Raw genomic sequence first — 15560 nt, 5'->3', positions numbered from 1 at the left:
CCATTCTGCCGCTTCTACTGCCTCCGGAGCACCGCCGGCGGCCCGCCGACTCACTGCTATCTAGGACAGAGTTTATTAACAAACAATTTATTACATACATATTTATACTGCGTGTGGTGTGTGTGTGTGTGTGTGTGTGTGTGTGTGTGTGTGTGTGTGTGTGTGTACTAAGGGACACACATCTGTGGAACAGCACAAACCTTCCAAATCACACATTGACCCATGCCTACTAGAATCAAATTATATCAGTTGTCCAGCTGCTTTCGTATGTGGGATTAATGTAAACACGTTTTTTGTGGAGTCTGATAAGTGGCCCAAATTTGACAAAGGTTCTTCTTCTTTCACAATGAAGTATGCGATGTTTATCCTTATTTTCAGCTGCTTCTTCTTCTCCTCACCGAGCTTAAAGGTTTCTCCTCTCATCAAGAGCACTGGATATGCCGCCGTGAGATCTCTTTTCAGATTAGCAATGGGCATTTTCCGGCTCTTTTCATAATTGGTGTTAAAACAATTCTAATTAAATTATTAAATGAAATTATACTCTACCTTAACCACAATGTATTTAAAAATGCATTGATTTGTTATGAAAAATAATGATATTAAAAATTTGCATTTAAAGTATATCCCTACACAGACTGCGTAGTATGCATGTAGGTAGCGGCGGTACTGATAAAATAATAATGCACCATATCAAAGAAAAATAAATAATTCGTAAAACTGCAGCATCCCACAAATTGAAATAAATATAAACAAAGTGCATATAAATGTCACAATTCAAATACAATTTGATCAACATAAGTTGGCTCCGCCCTCCTTCACGCATCTTTGATTCACTGGTTGACACTGCGTGTGTGATTGACAGGAACAAAGATGCTCTCATTAGAGATGTCTCCCAGCAACCCAACTGATAAACAATGCTGCAGCGTTAGCATTTGTGCTTCAGGTGTACGATAGGGCTGGTCGATAAAACGATATCGATATATAATCACGATAAAGAAAATCCACGATAAGCTTTTGAGGAATTTTCGATATTTACTGCGTGTCGCTAAAACACAAGCAGTTCAGCTTTCTCAGGCTGTGTTTCCACTGGGACAGACAAAATACGCTCAAAGGCGCTCACAGCGCTAGGAGAGAGCTTGCTCCGCACTGCTGCCAATCCTACAATCTGTCGTGTTTGTTTTTGAGGAGACGAAGTCGAGTTTTCAAGGTAATTTTTTTTGTTTTTTTTGTTTATTACAAGAAAGAACAAGTACAGAAACCATTTCCCCAGCTGGGGATCTTGTCTGCTTCGCCTGTAAGCTCCGCTTGAAAAAGACCCCGTTTCTCCTGTGTTCCCTTTTCTACATTTCTGACCCGGGTCCTTTGTTCTCATTTTCAAAATTTTTTTTGGTTCATATTTGACGCAGGGGCATCTCCAATATATTAAGAGATTGCCTCTTTTCCCTGCATGTGTGTAGACATGAAGCGCCGCATGAGTTAACGTGGTTTCAAAGCACATTTTAGACCAAAACGTTTGTCCATTCTAAATGTATCTTTATTAATCAGCATGTTACGAGCCTTTAATAATAAACAAATCGAATTCTGTTCTAATTTTGTGAAAATTAATTCATGTCTGGAATGGATAAGCAAAGACTAAAATGACTAGTTGGTAGACTAGTCTCACTTTAATGAAAATATACAAATGTTTTTTACTTTAAAACATATAAATGAATCTGTTATATTAATAATATAAAATATAAAATAATTTTGTTTCTAAATGTTCTCTCGGGACACCCTTGAACCCACATTCAGCATCATTCCACACTCACAAGGGCTTCAATGCCCCATACTTGGGTATCTGATTCTAAAGAAATATAAAAAATATTTCATTTTAATGTAAAACTATTCCAACAAATACTGGACTGCTGTCACTATGCTTCAGAACAAACAGATGATCTTTAAACATTCATTTGATAACAGTAAAAGGCGGTAAAATTGGTAAAAGATCCCACAGACCCCTCTTTTCTTCCATCAACTTTGAAATAAAAAAGAGTGCAATGTGTAAATGTATATCGTTATAAATATTGATATAGAACAATATGAAAAAGATTATCGTGATAACAATTTTGGCCATATCGCCCAGCCCTAGTGTACGATTATCTAAAGGGATTATGTTTTATACACCTGTTTCTGCAGGGGTTTAATATCATGTAATGTGGAAACAAACTCATTTATCGATATTCCTTAATAAAGTGAATGTTCAGGGGTCTGGGTACCTCAGCCAGTATTGATGCTGAGTATCACACCTGGAGTTGAAATTTGGAATCCAGGGCGTGCTGAGTGACTCCAGTCAGGTCTCCTTGGCAACCAAATTGGGCCGGTTGCTAGGGAGGGTAGAGTCACATGGGGTAACCTCTTTGTGGTCACTATAATGTGATTTGTTCTTGGTGGGGCACGTGGATGGCGTGAAGCCTCATCATGTGCTAGATCTCCGTGACAATGCGCTCAATAAGCCACGTGATAAGATGCGCGTATTGACGTTCTCAGACGCGGAGGCAATAAAGTGAATGTTTATTACTTTGTATATCTCCCTGAGTGTTGACATCATGCACCTGCATCTCGGCGAAATCGGAGTTGAGAACTTCTGCACAAGCTACAAGTTGTAATTCTGAATTCAAGATGCATCCATTGCACTTTTCGTAGAAGGAAGTTGTAAAATCGGACTTTGAGTCATTCGAGATTGGAATGCAGCACTATTTTTCAAAACTTGATTGGACACTGAATGATCTAGCAGCCTAATTTACACTTAAACTCCTGATGTTGCTATAACAACACTTTCTTAATGGCGATAGTGGCAGTGATGAAGATCACACTCTTCGCCGTCAAATTAAGTCACTTAAAGCGTGATTTGTTTTACTCAAGGCCAGCTAGAAGGCCTCAACCGGGACATAAGAACAAATAAATCAATCTGATTGGTTGATGAATCTGGCAATGTGACTTTGGGCAACTATTTGCACTGTTGAGGGATTCTAACCCTATGGCCTGAGGGGGTGGATCTCAAACTCGCGTGCTGCTTCGGGCATGTGATTTGTGAAACAGTTGTCACACTTTGCTTGTAAACATCAAGGAATAAATTATATATATTTGGTTAAATTTTTTATTTTTCTCTATTTGTATGTAGACTAAGAGTAGAAAGCGATTCAGAATACATGACAAAAAGGTGATCGAGAATGAAAGGATGAAAAATATTTATTTATTTGGCATGTTAGTCCAGCAGAGAAGGCTTTGGCCCTGAAATTGTATTTTTAGGTATAGTCCAGACCATTAGTATCTGGACCGTTCCACAGGCTGCATGCTTCTCCACATTCAATTTTGCATTAAATAATGGAGACTACTTTTTATGTGTTTTTAATTTGTCATAGTATCTTGAGTTGAGGCTTTTAATTTGAAACATGCTCGTAATTTGAGGTGTTTTGTCACTGGAAGCTTCACAGTCCTGGAGAAATGGTTCGCTAAATACCCAAGTGTGACTATAGTTCACAAATGCCATGATTTTTTATTTATTTTTTATCAATAAACCGTACTAGTGTAAAGAAATAGTACTAGTGCTGTATTAAAGTCTTTCACAGTTTAAGAAGCACATCATGATTTAAATGTTGTAATTTGTCCAGTTTAGTATAAAGAAGTGCATGCACTCAGATAAGTGTTTTAGCATTTAAAAGCAGTCGTGTGTCAGTCAAACTGCACACTTGTACCGGATATAGTGGGTGTTCTGTAGTACTGGTACTGCTGAAACGCTGGTATCGTTACATGTTTATTTTAGTACCGACTCGGTACTTTTGACAACACTAGTACATCAGATGGTCCATCTTAAAGATAATGACTGTAAAGAGTCTCTTTAAAGTTTGACTTTTTATCATTGTGATTACACTTTTTACTTGCAGGTGGACGACAATCCAGATCAGAGTGCATCATTTACCAGTGATGTGGTGGATTTGTGCCTAGACAAAGGTTCATGTCAAGTGGTTTTTATTGCTGTTGGCTCTACACCGTACTAACTGTATATGGCTGAAACGACTTTGAAAGTCGACAAAACAAAAGAGATGGTTGTTGACTTTAGGAGAGCACAGAGTGACCACTCTCCTCTGAACATCGACGGCTCCTCTGTGGAGATCGTCAAGAGCACCAAATTCCTTGGTGTTCAGCTGGTGGTGAACCTCACCTGGTCCCTCAACTCCAGCTCTATTACCAAGAAAGCCCAGCAGCATCTCTACTTTCTTCGAAGGATGAGGAAAGCACATCTCCCACCCACCATCCTCACTACTTTCTATAGAGGGACTATTGAGAGCATCCTGAGCAGCTGCATCACTGCTTGGTTTGGGACTTGCACCGTTTCGGACCGCAAAGCCCTGCAGAGGATAGTAAGGACAGTTGAGAAGATCATCGGGGTCTCTCTTCCCTCCATCAAAGACATTTACAAAAAACACTGTATCCGCAAAGCTACCAGCATTGTGGATGACCCCACACACCCCTAACACAAACTCTTCACCCTCCTGCCATCTGGCAAGAGGTACCAAAGCATTCGGCCCTCAAGGCCAGACTGTGTAACAAAAAACACACACACACACATATGTCCTGAGTTGCACTTTAATTATTGTCACTTTATAACTGGCTGCTACCTCAATAACTGCTATGTTCATAGAACACTATCTCATAGTATGTCTATGTTGTTTTATGTAGCACCATGGTCCTGGAGGAACGTTGTCTCGTTTCACTGTGTACTGCCAGTCTGTTAGCTGCTGCATCTCCTCTCTGTATGCGGACTCGTCGTTCTTGCTGATGAGATCCTCCACAGTCGTGTCATAGGTGAACTTGGTAATGTGGTTCGAGCTGTGCATTGCTGCACAGTTGTGAGTCAGCAGAGTGAACAGCAGTGGATTGAGCACACAGCCCTGGGGTCCCCAGTGCTCAGTGTGGTGGTGGTGGAGATGCTCAAGTCAAGTCAAGTGGTTTTTATTGTCGTTTCAACCATATACAGTTAGTACAGTACACAGCAAAACGAGACAACGTTCCTCCAGGACCATGGTGCTACATAAAAACAACAAAGGACCAACATAGGACCACATGAGACTACACAACGAAATAAAATACCTATATAAACTACCTATATAAAGTGCACGTGCAAACATGTGCAAAAAGTACGGGACAGTACAACAAATTACTGACAATGAACAGGACAATAGACAGTGCAGCGCCGACCAGTACTCAGTAGTGCAAAAAGATGACAGTTTCCAAAAATGTAACAGAACATACTATGAGATAATGTTCTATGCACATAGCAGTTATTGAGGTAGCAGACAGTTATAAAGTGACAGTAATTAAAGTGCAACTCAGGACACGTGTGTGTCAGTCCAGTCTCTGAGTATTGAGGAGTCTGATGGCTTGGGGGAAGAAGCTGTTACACAGTCTGGCCGTGAGGGCCCGAATGCTTCGGTACCTCTTGCCAGACGGGAGGAGGGTAAAGAGTTTGTGTGAGGGGTGTGTGGGGTCGTCCACAATGCTAGTTGCTTTGCGGATACAGTGTTTTTTGTAAATGTCTTTGATGGAGGGAAGAGAGACCCCAATGATCTTCTCAGCTGTCCTCACTATCCTCTGCAGGGCTTGGCGGTCCGAAACGGTGCAAGTCCCAAACCAGGCAGTGATGCAGCTGCTCAGGATGCTCTCAATAGTCCCTCTATAGAATGTAGTGAGGATGGGGGTTGGGAGATGTGCTTTCCTCAGCCTTCGAAGAAAGTAGAGACGCTGCTGGGCTTTCTTGGTGATAGAGCTGGTGTTGAGGGACCAGGTGAGGTTCTCCGCCAGGTGAACACCATCGGGAATGCTGTTCCCGATCCGGACTGACTGAGGTCTCCCAGTCAGGAAGTCCAGGATCCAGTTGCAGAGGGAGGTGTCCAGGCCCAGCAGGTTCAGCTTTCCAATCAGGTACTGGGGAATGATTGTGTTGAATGCTGAGCTGAAGTCTATGAACAGAATTCGAACGTATGAGTCCTTATTATCTAGGTGGGTGAGGGCCAGATGGAGGGTGGTGGTGATGGCATCGTCTGTTGAGCGGTTTGGACGATACGCAAACTGCAGTGGGTCTAGTGAGGGGGGCAGCTGGGTCTTAATGTGCCTCATGACGAGCCTCTCGAAGCACTTCATGATGATGGGTGTGAGTGCGATGGGATGGTAGTCGTTGAGACAGGACACTGAAGACTTCTTTGGCATGTGGGCTATGGTGGTGGCCTTGAAGCACGTTGGAACGACGGCGCTGCTCAGAGATGTTGAAGGTGTTGGTAAGAACATCTGCCAGCTGGTCTGCACATCCTTTGCGCATTCTGCCAGGAATGTTGTCTGGACCAGCAGCCTTCTATGGTTTGACTCTACGTAGAGTTTTCTTCACATCCGCCGTGGTAAGACAGAGCACCTGGTCGTTGGGAGGAGGGGTTGTCTTCCTCGCCACCAAGTCGTTCTGCACTTCAAACAGAGCGTAGAAGTCGTTCAGCGCATCTGGAAGGGAGGCATCTTTGTCACCGGCAACTGATGTTGTCCTGTAGTTGGTGATGTCCTGGATGCCCTGCCACATGCGCCGTGTGACACCGCTGTCCTGGAAGTGACTGTGGATTCTCTGGAACGTGTGCGTGCTTTGCCTTTCTCATGGCCCGGGACAGTTTGGCACTTGCTGTTCTTAGGGCTGCCTTGTCGTCTACTCTGAAGGCGTAGTCTCGGGTCCTCAGCAGAGCGCGCACCTCCGAAGTCATCCACGGCTTCTGGTTGGAGCGTGTGGTGATAGTCTTGGAGAAAGTGACCTCATCAATGCACTTGCTGATGTAGCTGGTCACCAATGCTGTGTATTCCTCCAAGTTGGTAGAGTATTCACTTTTTCAGCAAGATTAGTGCACATTGATATCAGAGAGGCAGTCAGTGGAGGCAAACCAGAAGAAGCTGAGAGTCAGGCCAAAATCTGAAACCAGCAGATGTAGGTAACAGAACTAAAACATTTTGGTTGTAAAACACAATGGAAGTGCTACTGGCCTGTTACAGTAGCTGTATTATTTTCAAGGATAGTCTGCTGCTTACAGTTGGGAACTCTGTCAGTTCTTGGTAGTCGGATTTCACTGTCAGCACTTCAATACACATGGAATATGAGAGTCCGCAATACCTGAGGTTTCACTAACAAGTACTAATGCTTGTCTGTTGTCGTTGTAGATCAATGACTGGGAGGAAGCCTAGTTAAGAGGCCCTCACCGAAAAACAAGAGGGGGAGAGCAAAAGGTAAGAAAATTCCGATACATCTTGAATGGCATGAGGTTGAGTAAATTATCAGCAAATTTTCATTTTGGGTGAACTATTTCTTTAAATGAGGTGTTTCTTTGTTTTTCAGATGGAGGTTCTGACCTCTTCTCCCCTGAAAAGAGACCATGCAGTGATGGGAGTTCAGATGTAGATGGTGAGTTAAATGGTGTTTATCATTAATTTATTGTACAGTGCATAATAATAATTTGTAGAACTCCCGCCTTTAGCACTTCAATACACATAGATGACTGTCAACAATACCTGCGGTTTCACTACATAGTTTCAAATCAGCTTTACAGAGTTAAGTTGTTGGTAAAATTGACAATTTAACCAAAGTAATATGAAAATCTCTAAAGACATAAGATAAATGACATTTATGATTTGGAGATATTAGTCTTTTAACCCCCAGTAAGCAAGCCCAAGGCGACCGGCCAGGAACACAAAACTCCACAGGATTTCAATTAGTGGAGAAAGTAAAACAGAAAACCTAGGGGGAAACCAGGCTCACCAAGGGGAGGGAAGCTAGTTCCCCTCTGGCTGTATTACAAGCATATAGTGCTAATATCAGTTAGTCATGAATTAAACATATTTTAGAATAAAGAAATATTTGTTTGTAGTGTTCGGCAATAAACAAAGGATTGAAGTCTTAAAATTGATCTTGGCAGTACACAAAATAAATGTGTACATTGTGATGTAGGATAATTGGAGGATAAAGTCTATGGATATATATATATATATATATATATATATATATATATATATATATATATATATATATATATATATATATCTCATTACATACTGAATTATTGTTATTTGAGGGGCTTTCTCAGCAAATATTTGTATATGCGATCAATCGGTACAACATGTAATTCGATTAATTTAATCGATTGACAGCCTATATATATATATATATATATATATATATATATATATATATATATATATATATATATATATATATATATGCATGTATGTTAGTCCAAGTATGCTATTTTAAAGTTGAAGAAATTTATGCATACTGCAAAGAAAGTGTTTGTTTGTTTAAAGGAATTATTGATGACCGCAGATTATTCAAATTAAACTGGCAGAGGACAGTGAGGTGTGCCTTGTGCCATCTTCAGTCAGTCTAAAACTGTAGTTGACTGTTTCCTCATCCACAACAGCTCTCACTGCAGTTGATTGCATATCCCTCTGTATAAATACCCCTCTGATTCATCAGTTCATTAAATATTGTTATACCTCACTTCAATTCCAAACCATTCATTTAAATGAAAATGGACTGGTTTGTGAAGTCGTGCACAAGCGATATAACTGATCACTTCCCTGATCACGTGGCGGCACTGAGTAAGTTCAACACCTGCACGTTCTGACTTTAACAATTTGTCAAATTGATTCTGTTGTTGTAATAATTGTGTATTTTGCACAATTAGATGATCTCCTGGAGGAGTACAGGAAGCACCAGGAGGGCCCAGACCCCACCCCAAAATTAAAAGAAAATGTTGGGTGTAAAATGTAGAGAATTAGAAGCTTTATCGCCTACATGGCGCAGGGGAAGTCTAATTTGGCGACCCTGGTCTTCCTCAATGAGACCAGCAAGATAAGAGCGCAAGTGTGGCTTTGCGTATTTAACTGTTTATGTAATGTTGCCATATGATTATGAATAACTAATTTGTGTGTGTGTGTGTGTGAAGGTGGGTAAGTCACCTCTGCCAGGCCAAGATAAAGGAGACCACAGTCAACCATTATTTGAAAAATGTGGCGCAGTTAATGACATATGTCAAGGATACCCCTCCAATGACGTGCCGCCTTTCAAAACAGGTACTGGTGGGTATCGAGTATGAGCTCAGGGCCATGCTAAAATCCATGGTGAGAGGCGTGGTCATGCACCAACATGCAGTGAAGCATATGAAGGAGAAAAGGATCATTCCAAAATCAGTCCTTCTGAAATGTCGAAATCTGGCCTGAGAGGCCATTCCATTGGTCCTAAGTAAGTTGTGTTTTATGTGTTTTATCTCAAATTAGTCTCATTAAAATTGACTCCATGGGAATGTATTATTTAATCACTGAATGCATGCTATGTTTTGTGTGCAGCCAGCCTGGAGGAGAATCCAGTAGCGAAGATGCAGTGGAGCTTCTACGGCCACTGCATACCTTTCATCAATTTATGGTCCCCGGTGTGGGGTCTACCATAATATGACAGTAGAAGAGGTAGAGAGGGCCAGCAAATCCACAACGGAGAACACCTACCTCATAAACGTAAATGTTTTTCCATTTTTTTATGCCTCAGTATGCTGCACTCTATTGATTTGGTTGAATGTTGATTGTGGTTTACTGTGATGACAGGTTGCATTGCACAAAACTAACCAGGCCTGTGGACCCAAACTCTCCCCTGCAGAGGAGACGGAGGAACCGTCGGCAAAAAGAAAGCATCAGACTCCAAAGACGGTTGCGCCCAGGAAACGCTGTGCGCCGAAGATTCTAACTTAAGATTCTTACATGGAGTTGAAAATATAAAAGAAAGGCAGATTTTACTGCGTTGGGCCAGAGGAAGGGTGAAGCTGAGTGACCTTTCCTGCCCCATGTGTTCCAAAGTCTTTAGATGTATTGAAACATGTTTCAAAAAAGGACACAAAGAACTATCAGTAAGTCTTTCATCACAAAAATGACTCTTTATTTATTCCAATTAATGTAGTCTATGTTTTGTTCATAAAGTTGTATCACATTGTGAGTACTTTAGTTTATTACGCATTGCAATACTGTTATTACAATGCTTTTTCATAAAAATTTGTTCTAGGCTTCCAGTGTAAGAAAACTCACCTATGACTTAAAATGGGAGGTCACAAAAAAAGATCTTACAACTCTTAGGCAACAAGGCCTCAGATCCCATTGGTCAGTTGCTTTTGCAAGAAAGTGTTCCTGATACACAGCTTCCACAAGGTAAGGCCATTGAAGCCTTAAATCCAGAGTGTTTGTCACAAACGCAGAGTTAGGCGCCTCCTCAACCGGCCATCGGAGATCTGAGTCACCCGAGTATTGATGTTACACTACAATTCCCATAAACCCCCACACCCGGACTAATTATACTACAGCTTTTTCCCCATCACTGACTCTCTATTTAACCCTGCCCATTGTTTTACCCATTGCGAAGTCTTGTTTGCCCCGGCTACATTTCTGAGCATTATTTACTGCATATCTGATCTACTGTGTACCTATCTTGCCTTGTTTCCTCGACCACGTTTGTTTGCCATCTGCCTTGATTATACTCTCACCTGAATTCTGATTATCACTGTTTGCTGCCTGCCTCGATCTTCTGCCTGCTCTGACTTTGACTCTGCCTGCCTACGTTAACTCTGTCTGCCTGTTGCTCGACCCTTGCCTGTATGACCTGTGAATATTTCATTAAAACTGCTTATGAATCCCAACTTATGGAGTCTTCATTACAGTTCCAAGGTGGAGGAGTTTGGTTTCCACTGGACTGAGGAAACGGGCTCAGTCATGTTGAAACATTGGTTGAGCCAGCTAAACTAAAAATAGAAGGCCCAGTAAGGTCAGGGCAATCTGTTCTGAATTTGCCAATCATTTTCTGTTATCTTCTAACCAGTTTAAAGTTTTGTATAGAGGTTTAAGTTTTGGGTTAAGTGCAGGAGATTATTGTATTGACAGATTGGAACTTTATGTTGATGTAAATAAATATCATAGATTAAAGTTGGCTGATTATTTTGTGGGGGAGGTTGTGGGGAACCTATGACATTCAGTTTAAAATCAGAATGGGAACCAAGGGAGGACCAGATTTCCAATATGATACAGGGGGTGATAGACCGGGATAAAGAACTGTTGGGTGGGTTTAGGGGTTCTAGGAGTTTGGGTATGCCTAATTTTACAAAATGTGAGGAAAAAGCATAAAATAAATTACTCTAGTGAGTTAACCAGCAGATAAAAGAAGCATAGTGGATAAAGTGCAGTACATTAGGGAAGCTGTAAGACAGCTGTAAGATGCTGAATTTGACCAAGGGTTGAGCAAATCAATGTTTCAGGATACAAGAAGGGAATTTCTTCTCCTTGGAGAGGAATTGGACCAAGAAACAGAGGGAGTATCTCGTACGGGATGTTAACCCTAGGGGGAGGAGGTTTTATATCCTACCCAAAATTCATAAGCCTTGGGAGAGCTGGCATTCCCGGATATGCCCCCGGGGCAGCCTATAGTCTCAGATTCTGGAGTTATAGGTTTGCGGAATATATAGATTTTTACTTAAACCCCCCGTCAGTCAGACATGGAAGTTACCTTCCGGATACCTATCATTTTATAGAGAAAGTTAAACAAATCAAGGTTAACCCCGTACACAAAACCGCTGTAGAATTGCATTGGTTCAATGGGCAAGTGGGACGTCTAGAAAAGGAGGTTCCGAAGGTCGCGGAACCTTTAAATTTCAGATATTCCATCGTCAGGGGCCCCCGATTCAGGTCCTAGATTTTGTAGGCCCTGGGGGCTTGCTAAGTATTAAAGCCTCTGATGAATGTACTGTTGCACACAGGCCTAAAATGCAGCCTGTCTTATTGATTCTTATGACAGGCAGAGAGATCTGTTGAAAATAAAGAAAAAAAATGTTTTTTCATCCTAGACCTTAGTCCTCTTAGTGTGTCGATAAGGGGCCCTTGACGTGTCACCGTGTGAAACGTGGGGTCCGTTGGAGCTCAGGGAGCAAAGTTAGAGCACGTCTCACTTACCATTTGTACCATTCATTTTCACAGCGGGACCGTGGACACGACTCCGAAAGCTCCAAACGACGCCAAATTGAAATCTGTAGCTTCACAGGGACCCCCTAGTCAGTGTGCAAAGTTTCAAGTCCCAATGACTTAGTTAAGTCCTTAATCGGCTGACTAATGAGTGTAATGTGACAATAATTTTCCTATAATATTTTTCTTGATTTTTTTTTTAAAGTACTTCCTTTACTCTGAGGGACGCACCTTTTTAATATGTTGTTTCTGAGGGCCCAACAATGAAGCTTTCGAAGCCCCCAAGTCTTAGCGCCAAACTGAACCCCGTCCACGAAGCCACTGTAGAATTGCATTGGTTCAATGGGCAAGTGGGATTTCTTGTAAAAAAGAGGTTAAAAAGGTCGCAGGACCTCGAAATTTGGAATTCTGGAGCCCCAGGGGCCCAGGAATCAGTGCCTAAATTTTGAAGCTCTAGACATTTTCTGAATGCACTCTTTCAGCTCTAGACCTTAAATGAACACCCAAATGACTTTGCACATGCAAGAGGCTCTTTCTGGCTTTGAGAGCAAAAGGCCTGTGAGGTTGATTCTCGCATTCAAGCAAAATAAATTCATTCTAGAGAGTTGCGCTTTTAATATGACATGTTAGGGGCCCCGGACTACCAGCACGTGAATTTTGGGGCCCAGAGGAGCTTTCTAGAAAAAGTCCATTTGCCATTTATTTCATTCATTTTCTACAACGGGTTGGCGGACGGGCACCGAAAGGTCCAAATGACTCAAAAACGACATATGCGCATCGTCAAGGCGTCCTTAGACAGCGTGGGGAGTTTCGTGACCTTTTGACCTTTTTTTCAATTAATTTGGCCTATTTAGGGACGTTGTCCACGAACACGTCGTGAAAAAAGCATTGGTACAAGGGGCAAGTGGGACGTCTGGCTAACAGGGGTCTAAAGGTCGCAGGCTCTCGAAACTCCAGAAACTCACGCAAAAGGGCCCCCCGAATCAGGAACCAAAATTTGGGGTCTCTAGAACCTTCCTGAGTGTATAATCAGACCCTCAACCTTGTTTTCTCTAATCAGTCACAAGGCTCTGTCAAGCTATTGGTGCAAGAGACCTTTGTGAGACAATCTTGCACAAGATTGTCTCTAGAGCCACGTGCTCTTGGTATGTCTTTTGAGGGACGTCAGGATACCGGCGTGTGAAATTTGGGGGCTGTGGGAGCTTTCTAGAAAAAGCCCACGTGCAATTTGTTTCATTCATTGTCTGCAACGGGTTGGCCCATTCAGGAAAGTTGTCCACGAAAACGTTGTGATGGACGTTGCCCCATTGCAGGATGCGGGAAAGACACAACACAGCTGGAAAGGCACCTGAAGCTCCACATTGAATTAACAAGGAAAGCTCAGCACAAATCCTTCATGTTTTGCAAAAGAAGAAAAATCATGAGTGAGCTGTCAAAGTTGAGGACGTCTAATCCAGCTGTGGCGATGATTTTGACTTTGGACCTGCAGGAGGTGGAAGATGAATTAGAAGGCATCGGCATGCTGGAAGAAGCCACCGTGTCCCTTAAGGAGGAGGAAGAGACTATGTGTGCTCTGGAAAGCCGCAGGGAGGAGAAGGATAATCTCAGATCCTAAATCGACGACCTCAATAAACAGGTCGACACCCTCACAGAGGCTCTGAGGAAGGTAACCCGACGATATCGTATCCTCAAGAGGAGGTTGATGCCGAAGACGTTCGCCAAGGTGAGCCGGGTGACCAAGAAGCTCCGAGTCTCTCGGACCCAAAGAGGACAGTGAAAGCTCAGAGGACCCAGATACGATCCCCTTTTCACCTTCCTGTGAGGTACCATCCACTTATCAGACATCCACTCCAAAACCATCCACTCTGCAGCCGCCCTCTCCGCAGCCATCCAGTTTGGTGCATTCTCAGCCCTCCGGTCAGGAAAAGCAACAGGAGATTCTCCCCCACTTTCCAGATCATGTGGCATCACTGAGTAAGAGCAGCGCATTTCCCAAATGCGCCTCATAAGTTTTCTTGAATTGTGCTAACGTGCTATCACTCTTGTCTTCTTTTGCGTCCATCTAGATATTTTGCTGGAGGAGTACAGGGGCCACCAGGAGGGACCTGAGCTGAACCCAAAGCTGAAGGAGAACGTCGGGGGAAAATATACCGCATTAAGATCTTCATGGCGGTGGGTCACACCAACCTCTCCTCTGTGCTTTTTCTTAACGACACCCTTAGGATTAGAGGGTAAGCCACGCAACCGGTAAAATATCTGATGCGATGTCTGTGCACGATTGCCATCAAGAAACGTGATATGTGTGTCTTTCTGTCTCTCCATAGGTGGATCAGCAGACTCAGGGCATGCAAAATGAAGGATACCACAATAAAACTACGTCCTGAGCATGGCAAAGTTCATAAGCTACGTGAAGGAGACACCCCCGTCGACCTGCCGACTTTCGAGGCAAGTGATCGTGGGTCTCCAGCGCGAAATGAGTGCCGTTTTGAGGTCTCTCAAAAGGAAGGTTGCCATGCACCAAATCGAAGTGAAGCAGAGGAAGGAGGAGCGGGTGATCCCCAAATAGTTTCTGTTAAAGTGCCGCACTCAGGCCAGAAAGGCCATTCCCGACATTCTGAGTGAGTTAACTTTTCTTGCGGTTCTTTGGAAACAGACTGCTGTCTGCCTTGTATTTCCTGTTATGTGATCTGTGTTCTGTCTTGTGCGCAGCTAATATGGAGGAGAACTATGCCCAGAAGACGCAGTTCCGTTTCTACGGGCACCTCACTGCATACCTACCTAGCATCTATGGCCACCGCTGTGGCGTATTTCAAAATATGCTCATAGAAGAGGTGGAAGGGGCCAAAAAGTCCCAGCAGCAGAACGCCTACCTGATTAATGTTAGTGTTTTCCTCTCTTTTGCAGATTTGCGCACCACATTTCACCCACCTGTCTTCTAACCTTGCTGTGTTTGTTTCTTTATCTGTCTATGTAGGTCACCATGCATAAAACCAATCAGGCGTTCGGTCCTGCTCAGGTGTCCCTGGAGCCCGAGGAGTATGAGTGGTGCCAGCGATTCCTCAGGATTGGGAACGAGCTGGTCGGTGGGCCGGATGCCATGTTCTTTTTCTTCACCTCCACGCCAAATCCCTGCAAAAATTTGAACAATTACTTCCAGGCAGCGTGGGCGGAGATGAACTTGCCAGTGTGCCCGACCTTCACCGACATCCGGAGCTCCATCGCCACTCATGTAAGCGTCCCTTGTCCTCCTTTCCTTTCTCCTTTCCCTGCCCTTTTCTACATTGGCCTTCAACCGCTTGTTTGCTCTCTCCCCTAGGCGAGGAACATGCACAATGCCGACGACAGGCTGAAGATATCTAGGTTCATGTGCCATGACACCAAAATCACCGACAAGTTTTATGGCATAAATCTGAACCCCAGGCAGGCCTTGGAGCACTGGCGTCTGTTCGAGGCGGCACTGGAGGGGTCCGAGCTGTCCCCGGTCAAGTAGGAGCCCAAGCGCAAGCACA

The sequence above is a fragment of the Xyrauchen texanus genome, chromosome 1, assembly GCF_025860055.1.
Source record: "Xyrauchen texanus isolate HMW12.3.18 chromosome 1, RBS_HiC_50CHRs, whole genome shotgun sequence".
NCBI lineage: Eukaryota > Metazoa > Chordata > Actinopteri > Cypriniformes > Catostomidae > Xyrauchen > Xyrauchen texanus.
Note: the sequence above shows the minus strand (reverse complement) of the source record.